This window comes from Gigantopelta aegis, chromosome 10 (assembly GCF_016097555.1).
Source record: "Gigantopelta aegis isolate Gae_Host chromosome 10, Gae_host_genome, whole genome shotgun sequence".
Classification (NCBI taxonomy): domain Eukaryota; kingdom Metazoa; phylum Mollusca; class Gastropoda; order Neomphalida; family Peltospiridae; genus Gigantopelta; species Gigantopelta aegis.
Window position 1 is genome coordinate 67,769,136 of NC_054708.1, and position 16,835 is coordinate 67,785,970.

A 16,835-nucleotide genomic window follows, 5' to 3' on the forward strand; every position below is an offset into this window, starting at 1 on the left:
ATTTATATTTTTGCACCTACTAATTACATTATAAAACAATAGAATGATATAGGTTTTTTTAAATTATGGTGCTATTATATTAATATAATATATAATATACGTAATGATAGACCCCAAATTGCTTTAGTTTTTCGATCCCGTTTTTAAGTGGTCATACCACACTATTAAAAATTACCACCTGCATTTTTCTCACACACTTCCCCCCCCCCCCCCCCCCCCCCCCCCCGGAGTCGGTCACTGGCGAAGTCAGAGGCTGAATCCGGGGTGGGCGTGCCTGAACCCTAGTGGATAGGGGCACGTAAAATGAGTTGCCAGTCCAGTCCCTCTATATATTTTTATGCAAGTATTCTGTCACACACGTGCTATATAAAAAAAAAATTCTCAATTATGTCACTACAGGTAGAAACACCACCGCCACATTCCAATGCTGACAATCGGTCACTGTATATTTTTTATTACTTGAAGGAAGGAAAACATCACCCAGATGTAACTGTCGGTCACCAAAGTGGAATCAGAAAGGCCGTTAAAAAATATTCCATTAAAGGTATGTTTTTGATTATTCCTCAAATCATATTTATCTATCAGCTACAATTCCTAAATATAATTTGTTAGATCTGCTTGTAGGATATCAGTATCCTGTTATAATATTTTAAAAGCCTGATGATAATAAAATAACTTAAATTACTTGTACGTATATGCAGATCTATATTTCATCCATGCAGGCCATTTGTCATGGTGCTGTGCAGGACCATGACATATGGCCCTCTGCTTTATAATACTATATATCCATGTAATAAGTTTATAACATACTTATAATAACAAGAAGAAACATGTATAATGTAATTTGAACTAGACATGACATGACATGGCTTCTTATTATAGTAATAAAATAACTTAAATTACTTGTACGTATATGCAGATCTATATTTCATCCATGCAGGCCATTTGTCATGGTGCTGTGCAGTACCATGACATATGGCCCTCTGCTTTATAATACTATATATCCATGTAATAAGTTTATAACATACTGTAGGTAGGTAGGAACTTTTTATTATTATTATTATTTATTTATTTTTAATCGAATCAGACCGGAAAAGTGTAATCAGCAAAGGTGTTCTGAATCTAGTTTGCTGATTGCAAAAAATCAGGGATCTTTTTTCTTTTTTTTATTGCTTCAAAAAATGTCAGGGTCACTACATAAAATTAGGGTATATCAGGAAACTGGAGAAACATTTGTTTTTAAAAGCCTGATGATAATAAAATAACTTAAATTACTTGTACGTATATGCAGATCTATATTTCATCCATGCAGGCCATTTGTCATGGTGCTGTGCAGTACCATGACATATGGCCCTCTGCTTTATATTACTATATATCCATGTAATAAGTTTATAACATACTTATAATAACAAGAAGAAACATGTATAATGTAATTTGAACTAGACATGACATGACATGGCTTCTTATTATAGTAATAAAATAACTTAAATTACTTGTACGTATATGCAGATCTATATTTCATCCATGCAGGCCATTTGTCATGGTGCTGTGCAGTACCATGACATATGGCCCTCTGCTTTATATTACTATATATCCATGTAATAAGTTTATAACATACTTATAATAACAAGAAGAAACATGTATAATGTAATTTGAACTAGACATGACATGACATGGCTTCTTATTATAGTAAAAAAAATAACTTAAATTACTTGTACGTATATGCAGATCTATATTTCATCCATGCAGGCCATTTGTCATGGTGCTGTGCAGTACCATGACATATGGCCCTCTGCTTTATAATACTATATATCCATGTAATAAGTTTATAACATACTGTAGGTAGGTAGGAACTTTTTATTATTATTATTATTTATTTATTTTTAATCGAATCAGACCGGAAAAGTGTAATCAGCAAAGGTGTTCTGAATCTAGTTTGCTGATTGCAAAAAATAAGGGATCCTTTTTTTTTTTTTTATTGCTTCAAAACATTTCAGGGTCACTACATAAAATTAGGGTAGATCAGGAAACTGGAGAAACATTTTTTTTTAAAAGCCTGATGATAATAAAATAACTTAAATTACTTGTACGTATATGCAGATCTATATTTCATCCATGCAGGCTATTTGTAATGGTGCTGTGCAGTACCATGACATATGGCCCTCTGCTTTATATTACTATATATCCATGTAATAAGTTTATAACATACTTATAATAACAAGAAGAAACATGTATAATGTAATTTGAACTAGACATGACATGACATGGCTTCTTATTATAGTAATAAAATAACTTAAATTACTTGTATGTATATGCAGATCTATATTTCATCCATGCAGGCCATTTGTCATGGTGCTGTGCAGTACCATGACATATGGCCCTCTGCTTTATAATACTATATATCCATGTAATAAGTTTATAACATACTGTAGGTAGGTAGGAACTTTTTATTATTATTATTATTTATTTATTTTTAATCGAATCAGACCGGAAAAGTGTAATCAGCAAAGGTGTTCTGAATCTAGTTTGCTGATTGCAAAAAATCAGGGATCTTTTTTTTTTTTTTTTTTTTTTTTTTTTTATTGCTTCAAAAAATGTCAGGGTCACTACATAAAATTAGGGTATATCAGGAAACTGGAGAAACATTTTTTTTTAAAAGCCTGATGATAATAAAATAACTTAAATTACTTGTACGTATATGCAGATCTATATTTCATCCATGCAGGCCATTTGTCATGGTGCTGTGCAGTACCATGACATATGGCCCTCTGCTTTATATTACTATATATCCATGTAATAAGTTTATAACATACTTATAATAACAAGAAGAAACATGTATAATGTAATTTGAACTAGACATGACATGACATGGCTTCTTATTATAGTAATAAAATAACTTAAATTACTTGTACGTATATGCAGATCTATATTTCATCCATGCAGGCCATTTGTCATGGTGCTGTGCAGTACCATGACATATGGCCCTCTGCTTTATATTACTATATATCCATGTAATAAGTTTATAACATACTTATAATAACAAGAAGAAACATGTATAATGTAATTTGAACTAGACATGACATGACATGGCTTCTTATTATAGTAATAAAATAACTTAAATTACTTGTACGTATATGCAGATCTATATTTCATCCATGCAGGCCATTTGTCATGGTGCTGTGCAGTACCATGACATATGGCCCTCTGCTTTATAATACTATATATCCATGTAATAAGTTTATAACATACTGTAGGTAGGTAGGAACTTTTTATTATTATTATTATTTATTTATTTTTAATCGAATCAGACCGGAAAAGTGTAATCAGCAAAGGTGTTCTGAATCTAGTTTGCTGATGGCAAAAAATAAGGGATCCTTTTTTTTTTTTTTATTGCTTCAAAACATTTCAGGGTCACTACATAAAATTAGGGTAGATCAGGAAACTGGAGAAACATTTTTTTTTAAAAGCCTGATGATAATAAAATAACTTAAATTACTTGTACGTATATGCAGATCTATATTTCATCCATGCAGGCCATTTGTCATGGTGCTGTGCAGTACCATGACATATGGCCCTCTGCTTTATATTACTATATATCCATGTAATAAGTTTATAACATACTTATAATAACAAGAAGAAACATGTATAATGTAATTTGAACTAGACATGACATGACATGGCTTCTTATTATAGTAATAAAATAACTTAAATTACTTGTACGTATATGCAGATCTATATTTCATCCATGCAGGCCATTTGTCATGGTGCTGTGCAGTACCATGACATATGGCCCTCTGCTTTATATTACTATATATCCATGTAATAAGTTTATAACATACTTATAATAACAAGAAGAAACATGTATAATGTAATTTGAACTAGACATGACATGACATGGCTTCTTATTATAGTAATAAAATAACTTAAATTACTTGTACGTATATGCAGATCTATATTTCATCCATGCAGGCCATTTGTCATGGTGCTGTGCAGTACCATGACATATGGCCCTCTGCTTTATAATACTATATATCCATGTAATAAGTTTATAACATACTGTAGGTAGGTAGGAACTTTTTATTATTATTATTATTTATTTATTTTTAATCGAATCAGACCGGAAAAGTGTAATCAGCAAAGGTGTTCTGAATCTAGTTTGCTGATGGCAAAAAATAAGGGATCCTTTCAGGCCATTTTTTTTTTTATTGCTTCAAAACATTTCAGGGTCACTATATAAAATTAGGGTAGATCAGGAAACTGGAGAAACATTTTTTTTAAAAGCCTGATGATAATAAAATAACTTAAATTACTTGTACGTATATGCAGATCTATATTTCATCCATGCAGGCTATTTGTAATGGTGCTGTGCAGTACCATGACATATGGCCCTCTGCTTTATATTACTATATATCCATGTAATAAGTTTATAACATACTTATAATAACAAGAAGAAACATGTATAATGTAATTTGAACTAGACATGACATGACATGGCTTCTTATTATAGTAATAAAATAACTTAAATTACTTGTACGTATATGCAGATCTATATTTCATCCATGCAGGCCATTTGTCATGGTGCTGTGCAGTACCATGACATATGGCCCTCTGCTTTATAATACTATATATCCATGTAATAAGTTTATAACATACTGTAGGTAGGTAGGAACTTTTTATTATTATTATTATTTATTTATTTTTAATCGAATCAGACCGGAAAAGTGTAATCAGCAAAGGTGTTCTGAATCTAGTTTGCTGATTGCAAAAAATCAGGGATCTTGATTTAAATTTAGTGTGATCGTTAAAGGTGTTTTTAAATTAATCATTTTTAATTGAATTAAAAAAAAAATATGGATGCAAGTATCAGTGACACTGAATACAAGAGACATTTAATTATGTGGAATACTTGTTTACTAAATCTACTTGTACTTACATCTTAATGTAATATTTCCACCCCTGCAGGCCATGTATCGTGCTGTTAGTAGGACCATGATTTATACCCTGTTTTATAATACTAATTATGCATATAACATAGTGTTAATAGTAAAAAGAAACAGCAAAATTTGACCTATGTGACATGACATAGCTCAGTATATAGTCTGATGTATTTAACCCATTCAAGGCCATTTATCATGGGGTGTTTTCAGAGCCATGATATAATGTCCCCATCTTTTAATAACATTAATTAAATTATAATTAACATTCTTTTTCTCCAGGTGACAATCTTTATTATGAAGCCAAGGGAAAACACCAGCTGGTATGCCATTCCAGAGAAGAGCGTGTGTCTGCCCTTAAGCACTGCCATGATGAACCAGGAACTGGTGGACATTGGGGCAGAAACAAAATGCTGGCCAAGATACAGGAATCCTATTACTGGCTGGGGATGGCAAAGGATGTTGAGAAATGAGTAAGTTAACTTTTCCCATCCATACTATATTTTCTATGAACATTAATGTACAGAATCCATGGCTCACCCCAGAATGAATTTTGAGATATGTGGGGTATTTCCTTGAAATTATTAAACAGTGGCCAATTTAAAAATAAAATTATTATTTAACATCTAAATGTTGTAGCCACTTCATAATTGTTTTTAGCAATTGGCTAATTTGACTATGTTCCCTAAAAGTGTTATTAGAAAATCATAATGTTGCCAGATGATTGTATAGAAAATGAATTTTGGATCTTACATGTATTATGCACTAAAATCATTTGCTGAATTTAGAGTTGGAGATAATCTTAAGTTTTAATCCATGCAAAAATGTATAGTGTTGTGTTTTGAACCCAATATAATTGTTTGGTACTAATGCAAATGAATACATGCTGTTATCCAGATTCTCGCATTTTCATTAATAATAAATGGGAGCCTGTACATCTATGGTGATTAATCTGTTTCACAATGTTTAACCCTTCAGATCAACGAATGTGACCAGTGTCAGCGCCAGGAAAGGCTAAAGACAATAGCACCAATTCTGCATCCAATCGAGACCGATTCTCCTTGGGATTTAATAGGGATAGACCTGATCGGCCCCTTTCAGAAAACAGGTGGTAACAAGTAGGTGTCTTAAATCATAATTGTTTTACTTTTTGTGATACCACTAACTCTAGTAGTCAAACAAAATAATAGTTGTGGTTCCAATTACCTAGCAGTCAGTAGAAAAATTGTGCAACCCTAACGTTTTAAAAAAAAATCACCCCAAAATCATTTTGTCAACCGACCAAGTCTAAATTAATATAACCAACAATCAGCTTTGTATAACTTTTTCACAATATTCAATTGATAATTAAATAGTGTTCGGTTTTACGATTACCACAGCTGTGTTTTGAAATTTTATATAATTTTGAGTTAAGGTGTACCAGGCAATTTAGACGGGCTGCCAAAATAAAGTGTGTCGAACTGTTTACAAAAAAAAAAAAAAAAAAAAAAAAAAAAAACCCTGATAACTGCAAATAACTGATGTGGATTTCTTCAAACAGATCGTCAACAGTTTCCTGGCTAAGCTCCAGAGATCGGCCAACTGGGACAGGAAAAATAGAGTTCTAGTTTTGTCATCCTTCTTGGCAGACAAATGGGAGAAGGGGAGTAAAGGCATACGTCAATGGATCTATAAATTGGTATGTATAAATATTTCACAATTATAATATTATGAAAGTGCAACCATATGATTTTGCAATCATTGCATCCACAGGGGAAACAATGTTTTATTAGAATAGTCCTGATATGATTGTCAATGCTTATAAGAATATCTTTCATTTTTTTAACATCTATAGTCCTTCCCACAGAACGCATTTTTACATACTCTGGAGTGTTTTCTCTTTTATGAATACTTAACCTGACCTCAAACAATGGCATATTCCCCAAAGGAGAAAGAAGGATGTGACCGGAACAGGAAGTAGAGGACTCACTGGGAGATTTTTAGCCATCCTATTTGCTGTTGGGATGTTCGGACCAGACTACTATCTTTAGGGAAATATGCCATTGTTTGAGGTCCTGTTAAGGAGAGAAGAAATATAATTTACTACAAGTTATTTCTTTCTGAGCTGATTGTTTTCTAAATTGCAAACAAAATAGTATTTTTATAGTTAGTTCTAAAAACACTTTTACTTGTCAAACCAAACTGAAATTATTTACAAAAATACATTTTTGGAGGATATGATCAACGGACTATAGTTAGTTATATTAAACACGTTGGTATTGAACAAAATTAATTTGATACGTGGGAAATTCAGAATTATGTGAGTTCTTTTCCAAAATGTGATATATCCACTGTAATTTTTGAGAAAATTGTGGTTTTGCTGCATGAAGCATAGTTTTAAGATCCTGTTTAATGAGCATAGATTACATTTTGATGGTAATTGTTGCCGTATTGCTGAGTTGTTCAGTACACCATTACTGGCATATATTGCAGTTTGAAAATGAAGTCCTTGTATATTTCTTGTCATCACTTGTATGAGAATTTCAAATGTGTAAAATATTCACTGATGTTTTAAATGATTACATGAAAATGACTGCATGCATAATATTTCCAGGTGAGGTTCGCAACATATGATATAATTTTGCTGCCAGTATGTACTGCTGCACACTGGTTCCTGGTGGCAATGGAGCCCAAAAAATGTACAGTCGCTTGTCTAGACTCGTTAAAATCACCAGAACGAGCCATGCGATTTTACAACTACTGGATGTGAGTAACTAACAGTATTCTTATAAGTAAATGTTGCAATACATTTACAAATATTTTGTAATTACTGAATGTAACCATAAGCCTGCCCCTGATTATCACTGACGAGCAGCGCAAGAGATAAAATCATAACTTGTTTACCTCTCAAAATGTGTACTGTGTTTTCATTGGTCCAATTTATCAACTTTTGATAATATATTCTTAGGTCATCATTAAGTGTGAAAGTTACTGTGATCCAAACTTCTGCAATTATTAATTATGGCCTAATTATTTTTATATTTAGTGCCTTAATACCATAATCTTATACACACTACTTTTTTGTCAATCATGAATAATAAATTTTGTTTCAGAAACATTTTTTAAAGGTTAAATGGTCTGTAAAAAGTAACAAAATTGAAAATTATGATTTGTGCCTCCAGTTATATAAGTATGGACTGTTTGTATTATGCATGTCCTACAATTAAACTAATTCCCTGCCCTGTCAAAATTCTGGCTGAAACACTGACAAGTACCAACTTTGATTGCAGTGAATACATAGCAGAGCGCGAGAAACATGTACCTGAGGGTCTTGCTGAGTTAGAAGAGTGTGCAATATCTCTGCAGCCAGCAATTGGATGGGAACAGTTGCGGTATATTCACATGCATGGTCAGTTATTTCAACATCACCTGATTTTTTTCCCCCTAGGCAACAAAAATTAATGCATTATTGTTGTGTATTCATTCATATGTATAAGCAATAAGTAATGATAATTTGTAACACATTTTGTGATGTCACATTAATTGCATACATTATTGATGTCATTATAATTGTAACTTCTGAATATATGTTAACATTAAAAATTAAAAATAAACTTAAGAACTAATTGCTCCAACCCAACCATTCTTCAACTATCATAAAATTAAATTAAAATTATACTCCGATGTAAAAAAGTTTGCTTCTTGGTAATAATGTAGTCATTATTAATCATAAAAACCCCACAGCCACAATATGAAGCAAGCAATACATGTCCATTACTGGGCCCAAAACATTTTCTTATCTCCTAAGTTCAAGGGCCATAACTCTGTCAAATGGGAAAATCACCATGAAAGTCAAACTTGATATGTAACAGTACATGATAAAGCTATACACAAAATGCTTGAACCTTAATTGGATATAAGCACTAAATAAGCTGAAATGAAAATGAATGATTATAAAACTCCATCATATGTGGTTATGTGGAATAGAAAAAGTACATCTATCATTTTTATTGACAGAATGCTGAATGCCTTGTAAAAGATGTTTGCCCGACAGTCATGCGCCAGCACCACGTTCCATACTATCGGGAGTATGTGATGAAGACACTGCTAGCTGCCAGGAACACAGACAACTGCGACTCCAAACTGTGTTTGCGTCCACAACTAAAATGCTTGGAATGGAAGGGTTGTGATGGATGTTTGATGTGGGAGCATTCTGTTTGCATGATAATAACAGACAAGCACCCGTACTGTGGACTTTGTTTGCCATTGCACTACAAAAACTAAACATTCTCATTTCTTGAATTTGCACTTTGAATTCTTATTGCTATTTTCCTATAGTCATATTAAGTTTTAATTTGAATGCATACACAATTACTTGAAGATTTATGTAAGAAATGTACAAAATTATTTATATTCATATATATATTATCATATAATAGCTAGCACATCTAGTGTAATCAAAGTATGTGATATTTTTCAAACTAGATTAATTGAGGTCATGGCAAATGTTCTACGGTGACACTGCATGCATAATTGTGACACTCCATAATTGATGTGTGCATTCAAATAAAAACATTTCAATAGCAATTTCATATTCAGCACTACTAGTGTAAGGACATCCAAAATGACGTCATTTGAATCAGAATCACATTCTTACATCATTTGAATATCGAGTAATGGCAGACTGGAATTAAAGTTGCGTATACAGTTTACAAAAATATGTTGCATTAAGCTTGAGATTATATGATAAAGAGATTATGACCCTCGTGTGTTTCAATATCTTCAGTATCATATATTAGGAATAAAAATGTATTATGCGAGCATAATACAAATTTTATTCCTAATATATGATATTGACGAATCCAAAATACACTCTAGTAATAACCTCTATTTATTCTGCAATCACTATGTTCATTGTCAAGGGTTGTTAACTAGATTAATTTCTGTATTTTTGGTCACCCAACAAAATATATAGGTCATCTGACATAAGCCCGACTCATTTCGTGAATTTCAGACTATATTTTTAATAACATATTTTTACCTATTTTATCATCAAAATAGTATTTTGTAACTTAGTGGGTTGACTTATGAGTGGGTTAAAATATTACTGTTTTGGGAAAAGTATTGCATGTTTTTATTGTTGAAAGAAGGAAGCAGGACTTGTAGATTATGGTAGCCCCACTCCCATGGCTAGTGTTATTCAAAGTTGGGCTAGTAAATAACTACTATTGCAATGCCTGACGGCTAGTGAAGTCAAATGTTGCAGAAAAGTCAATTTTGTAAATATGAATATCCTGCCCCTACACCAGCTCCTCAATGTTTGTGTTTTTAAGCTCTATCTCCCTCTTTAGGTGACATATCGGATTATTACTGTTATTTAGTGGCTAGTGGATTTTATAAAAATCCTACAAGCCCTGAAGGAAGGAAATGGTTCATTTAGCAATGCACTCAACACATTTTATTTACGGTTATATGACGTCGGACATATGGTTAAGGACCACACAGATATTTAGGGAGGAAACCCGCTGTCACCACTTCATGGGCTACTCTTTCAGATTAGCAGCAAGGGATCTTTTATATGCACCATCCCATAGACAGGATAGCACATACCACAGCATTCGTGGTGCACTGGTTGGAGTGAGTAATAGCTCAATGGTCCCATTTTTTAGTGTTGAATTATGCCCTTGTTTATATTCAGATGTGTTAATTTCACAATTTCATTTTTATACACCCACCTACGATGATGAGTATTATGGTATGGCGTTGTCTGTCAACTTTTTCTTGTCCGGACCATATCTTGCATACAGGACCATCAAACCTCACATGTAGGAACAACTTGGGATGGCGGTGTGTTGCATACTATTACTAGGTCACTGTGACCTACTTTTCAGTCTACTTCTGCACATAATAGTAAATCCTTGTCCGGACCATATTATAAGTCGTGGATAACACTAATAATCAAACTAAAGCTCTGTGGCAGTAATAAAATAGGTTAAATATACATGTACCTATATGTACTGACAGAACATGAATATCTGTTCTATTATGACAAAACGAGAGAAAAATATATATATTCCACAGGTTTAGTTTTTTTTTTTTTTACAAGATCCTAGTATGTTCAAAACCATTGTTTAACCATACTAATACATGTAAACAGATATTTCAAAATGTTTAAGTATATACATTTTTTTATCCATTTTCTTTTTAGATGTCCAGTCAAACAAACTTTTCAGTACATGTATTTTATGCATGATAATTTTTGTACAATTTTTGTATTCATATGCCACTGCATTTTATTTAAATTTAGCTCTGGCACTCGTCAAATACAAATTTTAAAAACAATTGGCAATTTTTATTTGGCATAATAATTTAATGTAATAATTGATATTTTGTTACAAAATAAATGGATTTGTAAAATATTTAGAAGTTTAATATAATTAATTTAAAGACATTTTCTACTCACCCAAAGCTATCGGTGAAATGTATATATATTGTGAATGCAATAAACTATTATTATAATGTTCAACAAGAGTTCTTGTTTTGGCTTGAAAGTTTGGAAAGAAAGAAAGAAAGAAATGTTTTATTTAACGACGCACTCAACATATATTATTTACGGTTATATTGTATCAGACATGGTTAAGGACCACACAGATTTTGAGAGGAAACCCGCTGTCGCCACTACATGGGCTACTCTTCCGATTAGCAGCAAGGGATCTTTTATTTGCGCTTCCCACAGGCAGGATAGCACAAACCATGGCCTTTGTTGAACCAGTTATGGATCACTGGTCGGTGCAAGTGGTTTACACCTGTGACCCATTGAGCCTTGCGGAGCACTCACTCAGGGTTTGGAGGCGGTATCTGGATTAAAAATCCCATACCTTGACTGGGATCCGAACCCAGTACCTACCAGCCTGTAGACCGATGGCCTGCCACGACGCCACCGAGGCTAGTCTGAAAGTTTGGAATGACATCAGCTGTGATTTCTTGCTGGACTTAGTGTGTGAGAGCTATGCTGCTGTAAACTTTTATTGAAATTCAGATCACAGATAATCTCTGCTTACCCAACTATAGGTCTATAGAAGTAGCAAAACGGTGGCTGGAAAAAAGTCACAGAAAAAATCACAGGGAAAAAAGTCACAATTTTTATCTAACAAAATGCGAGTTTGCAGAGTATTGAATGTGGCTAAATTAAAAGAAAGTATGCGGAGGGTGGGTGGGGGGGACATGTTAAACTTATTGATAGGGTGGGTTTGTAGAGTGGCTGGGTCAATTAGGTTCAGTTAAAGAAAGAGGCTTCGTATCCTGCAGGGCAGTGATTAGGGACACCTCTTGATTAGAGTTAATTATGCCTGGGTCCAGCTTACTGATTAGGGTAGATTAAAAACAATGGCTTCCTATTGTGGCTTCATGGACGGCAAAACTGGCAGAATTTCTGTGGCATTGGGTGGAACATCTGCTGGAACCACCAACATTGAAAACAAAGAACTTTGACAAAAACTGTTTCATTGCCTAATATATTTTTAATTAAAAGTTGTGACTTTTTTCCTGGGTTTTTTTTTTCTGACTTTTTTACCAGTTATTTTTTTTCCTAGATTCTATAAAAACACAAGCCTAGGTATACTTACCTAACCATCTTTACTTCAAAATGGACTTGTATTTCTTTATGAGATACTTACTAATATAACAGTTATTAGCAGCAGATAAAAACATTTTTTTATCAATGTTGTTACGGTCATAACACATTCCTATTTCTTAATTACACATTGTAACTTTTAAGGAAGAAGTTGTATTCAGGTTCCTAATAAGATGAGAGAATTCAATTACAATGAGAGAAGGAAGGAATGTTGTATTGCACTACGCATTCATATTTTTAACTACGGTTATAATGCGTCAGGTACATGTATATGGTTGAGGACCACACAGATAATAAGAGAAGAAACCTACACAATAGTCTTTCTTATTGGCAGTAAGGGATCTATTATATGCAGTATCCCAGACAGGATAGTACATACCACAGCCTGAAAAAAAAAATAGCACAATGACCCACTGAAATGGATCAATCCAAGATTGACCATGCATCAGGCTTTACCAGTGGGCAACCTCAATACAGTGATATATGAAACTGGGAATATGTATATAATTGACTAAATTTCAGGTATTATGTTTTATTGAAAATTTCAGGCACATGTATTATGCTTAACTGAAAATATCAGGGATTACACACAATTTTCATGTGAAGTGAACATTACATATATTATATTATCTGAAAATTCCAGGGATTATTCTTTAAAAAAAAAAAAAAAAAATTGGGGGTGGGGGCGACTTTAATTTTATCCAGACATGAAATTTTTATTTGAAATGTTTACTGAAAATTGCCATCTTAAATGGTGAATTGCCTGAACCTTTTTGAAAATGGGTATCAGTCAGTCAGTGAACCAACAGTGACAAGGTATAAGAAATAAGCACTAGTCACACCTTCACAGATGCTAGTAGTATAGTACCCATTCAATCCAGGATCACCACTGTGTATAAATTAACACAGTGTGAAGTCCTGTGGAATGCATCGGCGTTAGCGAAGCTTGACATTTGTAGATTCATTTAGTATGACAATACCTTGCCTGCAGTAGTAATTAAATGAAACAAAACATTACGAGAGAATTTTGATATTTTGACAGGACCAGGACAGGTGTGCGCTACAACAGCTTGTTCTGAATGTGCACGTAAAGCCCTATGACCTGACCTGACCTGTTAAACATTTATTTACAATAACGAAGCTTAGTGGTGTTCCACCAACTGATATTCGCACTTGGCACATAAGAGAAAAACTGTCTATTAAGCTCTTCAACCTCTTGTCTTATTTTTCTGAATAATTTATACCATCACTAATACACACACACACACACACACACACACACACACACACACACACACACACACACACACACACACACACACACACACACACACACACACAGTAACCATGAATGATCTCATAATTTTAGTATTTTACATGCACTTCCCGAACAACCACAAACGGGCCATATGTCATGGCAGTCCATTTGTCATGCAGGTGGTGATGAGATTTGGCCCGCATATTTCGCGCATGCGCAGTTAAACGCACCGCGCCGCATATCACGCCGGGCCGTATGTCATACCACACCGGTACAGATCCGACTAAGCCATAGAATCCCAATCCTGTGTCTGTAGTCTATTTGTTCATAGAAAGTGCTTTATTCGTCCTGGACTTTAATGCCGCTCCTATACAATAAAACATTTTCAGCTAAAGTGATTAATGTCCTCACCAAGCTATCAGTGTACCCAGTGTTTCAACAGCAGGGTCACGGCAACACATGACCGTCTGACTCTTTTGCACTGCGGGGCGGGACGTAGCCCAGTGGTACAGCGATCGCTCGATGCGCGGTCGGTCTGGGATCGATCCCCGTCGGTGGGCCCGTTGGGCTATTTCTCGCTCAAGTCAGTGCATCACAACTGGTATATCAAAGGCCGTGGTATGTACTACCCTGTCTGTGGGATGGTGCATATAAAAGATCCCTTGCTGCTAATCGAAAACGAGTAGCCCATGAAGTGGCGACAGCGGGTTTCCTCTCTCAATATCTTTGTGGTCCTTAACCATAATTTCTGACGCCATATAACCGTATATAAAATGTGTTGAGTGTGTCGTTAAATAAAACATTTTTTTTTTTTTTTTTTTTTTTTTTTTTTTTTTAACACTGATGCACGTTAAAGCGGCGCTGATTAAGCACATATTGGGATTACCAGCGCATGCGTTTTATGGCATACCATCATGTAGTTAACGTACAGTGAGAAGCCGCAGACTTGTATTTCGGGTTTACAAAAAGACTGTCATACGGTCAACATGCAGGTATCCTGGGATGTAGCTTAAACGTCTGTCACGCGAACGGGTTTTGTCTAAATAAAGTTCGTGACGCAGTACTAAACTGGATTTTAGGAGAACGTCGATTATCAAGAGGTTGGATCTGCATCTGATACAAGAAGATATTTTTTTCACATAAAGATATAATATATTAGTAGAGAGTGAACAATTTAACTCCAGGGTGAACACACAACAGAAAATGAACACATTCTCATCCCTCAGGCACCACATGAGGATTATGGAGAACGAACCGATTAGAGCTAAATCATTGTCTTTGTGATGGTGCATAAAAGATCCCTTGATACTATTGGAAAACTGTAGCGGGTTTCCTCTCTAAGACACAGAGCCGATTTATCCTAGTAGCACATGTAGTACGTGTTACGTTCCCCGCACTTCAGGGTACCCCGCGGTGATGTGTACGTTTAATTTTCCCAGGTAATTTTTCCCCTCTTCCCGAGGGAGTTGCAAAACATATCCTGGGAAGGAGGGCTTGCTATTATTTGTGCTACAGGCCCCGCGGATCCTTAAACCAGCTTTGCTAAGACTATATGTCAGAATTACCAAATGTTTGACATCCAATAGCCGATGATAGTATCGTTAAGACCCCCAGACTTTTAACGTTTTGCTATTGTCGTCTGTAGGAAAATGGATATACATGTATAACGGTCCTTTGCTGGGAGTTTTGGCAAGAGTAGCTTATGTGGTGAAAGTGGGTATCATCGTCCTCTCTTGACTAATGATAAAAATAGCTATATGTCAGACAGCAAATAATCCAAGTGTATAATATAAATATATAATGTATATTTTTTGGCAAAAAATAAAGTTAGTTTATATATATGTAATATGTGGACAAGTGTGGTTAAAAAGATATTGCTTGCTTTCAAATTTTCTCCCATGTGTACAATGTTAGGCGCGTGTGCAGAAATATATGTAAAAGGTTCAGACTACAATGAGCGACATTTATGGGGGTGGGGTACGGTGTGTGTGTGTGTGTCTCTCTCTCTCTCTCTCTCTCTCTCTCTCTCTCTCTCTCTCTCTCTCTCTCTCTCTCTCTCTCTCTCTCTGTGTGTGTGTATGCCTCTGTGTGTTTGTGTATGTGTGTGTGTGTGTGTGTGTGTGTGGGGGGGGGGGGTGTCTAGAATGGTGTGTTTTCATATTTGCTTGAACCGTACACTTTGGTACCGTACCCACAATTGTTCTATGTGGTTTTTGCCTCTTTGGAAGGGGCTCACTGAGGGTCCGATGGATGCAACTCGGCACATTTGACACCATTTAGAAATATCCAAGACGACGTTTAAGATGGCTGCCAAAGTACACAACTGGCAGAATCTAGAATATTTTATCAAATATGAGAAAACTGTTGCTGTCTTTGATTGTGTTTTGTGTGTTAAGAAATTAATTTTTATCTGCTTCATCTAATTAAGTCTCTGCAAAAATGTAAATCCAAGGTGGCCGCCACTAGAGCAGCCCGAACACGAAATGTGCAAGTGATATGATTTTAGATTAACTTGACAAATATTTTGATGATGGTGATCGAATGTTATGGACCTAAGGATTCATTTATAAAAACCTCTTGATAACTGAGATATTGCATCATTATTTTAATCCAAGATCGCCATGCAAGGAATTTAGTTCTCGCATTACTTTCTAATACATATGAGCCATGGTGACTATCACAAACCATAAGTGAATACTGAACTGCAAGGTTTAGTAACCTGCCAAACAGACTGTGCAGCTAGGTACGGATTTGGGAGTGAAGTATGTAAGACATATGCGCCCTGTTTTGTTTTGAGACTATATGGGAGCCGGAAGATATCAGCAACTGTGGCGGAGGAAGGTAGCATTTATATATTAATTCAATTTCGACTTTGAACTTTCAATATTCAGAGCTGGGTGGTGGCAGTAATATATAATTGCCGCCTCCTCTCCAATACCGCCTCCAACACTTAGTGTCTTAATTGTTTTAATGCTTAAGAAAGAACAAAAGTTTGTTTTGTTTAACGACACCACAAGAGCACATTGATTTA

At 34.7% G+C, this 16,835-nt stretch overlaps 1 long non-coding RNA gene across 1 annotated transcript; it reads left to right on the top strand.

Annotated features, from left to right (window-relative positions):
• The first annotated feature begins 327 nt into the window (after positions 1–327).
• LOC121384098 lies at positions 328–9,318 on the top strand. The gene is made up of 7 exons (XR_005959338.1): positions 328–544; positions 5,217–5,407; positions 5,913–6,052; positions 6,475–6,612; positions 7,528–7,679; positions 8,204–8,322; positions 8,931–9,318. It is a non-coding gene; the product is annotated as an uncharacterized LOC121384098 (long non-coding RNA).
• Positions 9,319–16,835: the final 7,517 nt, after the last annotated feature.